This window comes from Cynoglossus semilaevis, chromosome 3, assembly GCF_000523025.1.
Source record: "Cynoglossus semilaevis isolate Cse_v1.0 chromosome 3, Cse_v1.0, whole genome shotgun sequence".
NCBI classification, from domain to species: domain Eukaryota; kingdom Metazoa; phylum Chordata; class Actinopteri; order Pleuronectiformes; family Cynoglossidae; genus Cynoglossus; species Cynoglossus semilaevis.
In genome coordinates, this window is record NC_024309.1 from 15,517,547 (window position 1) to 15,519,006 (window position 1,460).

Here is a 1,460-nt window from a genome sequence, read left to right on the forward strand (position 1 = left end):
AGTGAAATAAAGTCATCCATCCCCCCCCCATCACCCCCCTCCCTGCCCCCCCTCCCACACACACACACACACATGCACAGGTCAGGAAAACAGTGAGATAATCTGTGATAATCATATTCACAGAGATTCTCCATTAAAACCTGCTGATGCAGCAGTACCAGTGATGCACCAGTACCAGTGATGTACCAGTACCAGTGATGCACCAGTACCAGTGATGCAGCAGTACCAGTGATGTACCAGTACCAGTGATGCACCAGTACCAGTGATGCAGCAGTACCAGTGATGCACCAGTACCAGTGATGCAGCAGTACCAGTGATGCACCAGTACCAGTGATGTGCCAGTGGACAGAGTGGCAGGAAACAGGCCGGCAGATTTGATCAGCTGTACTTAGCAGGCTAACAAAGCTAACAAAGCTAACAAAGCTAACAAAGCTAACAAAGCTAACAAACTAACATTAGCTGGATGAATTGGCTAAAAACGTGACTGCAGTTCTAGTCCCTGATTCGCTCCTGAAAATGTGACATGCTAACATGCTACAAGGCTAAAGCTAAATATCTAGTGGAGAAAATAAGCCTAACTCCATCATCATTATCATCATCTTCTTCATCTTCTTCAGGAACATGTGACCTCAGTCCATCCCAGAGCAGAGATCCTTCAGGTCAGACTAGAACCGTCCGTCCAATCAGAGCTCTCTGTTCTGCAGCACTGACACTCATTTCTCTGAGTAATGGACAATAATGGAGCAGAATCATCTCTGAGATAAAGCCTGGTAATGGCCTGAAATGGAGTTATGAAAAAGCCTGAGCAGTGGACACCCCGCTGACCCCGCTGACCTCAATGACCCCGCTGACCCTGGTGCAGCTCAGCAGCTCCTCTTCCTCTGTACATTTTCACTCCATGAGGATTACAAACATCCAACAACAATTTGGGTGTAGGACTGTAGGAGGTCTGGTTAAATATATAAATGTATAAATGTATAAATATGTAAACATAAATATATAAACATATAAACATATAAATATATAAATGTATAAATGTATACCTATATAAATATATAAATATATAAATACAGTTTGGTCTTCCAGATACCAGCTCCCTGAAATACTAGTTACCATCAGTTAGTTAACAGTAAGTAACTTTTGCAACATTTTCCTCCTGATACCAGGAAACATCCAGTTACCAGTGGCTCAACACAGCTCCATTTTTCCACTCAACACTGTGTGGCGCTGTTTCCCTCTCTGTCCCTCTCTGGTTATTTGACCCATTTTTATAAAAATAATATAAAATGTTTTCTTAATTATTATTATTTAATATGATCAATATATTGGTTTATATCTGTGTTTCTGATGTTTAAATGGAGGTAATTTAATTAATAGTATATTTAACTATAGTATAATAGTACAGCAGCAGCAGCAGCAGCAGTAGCATTAGCAGCAGCATCAGCAGCAGCAGCAGCAGT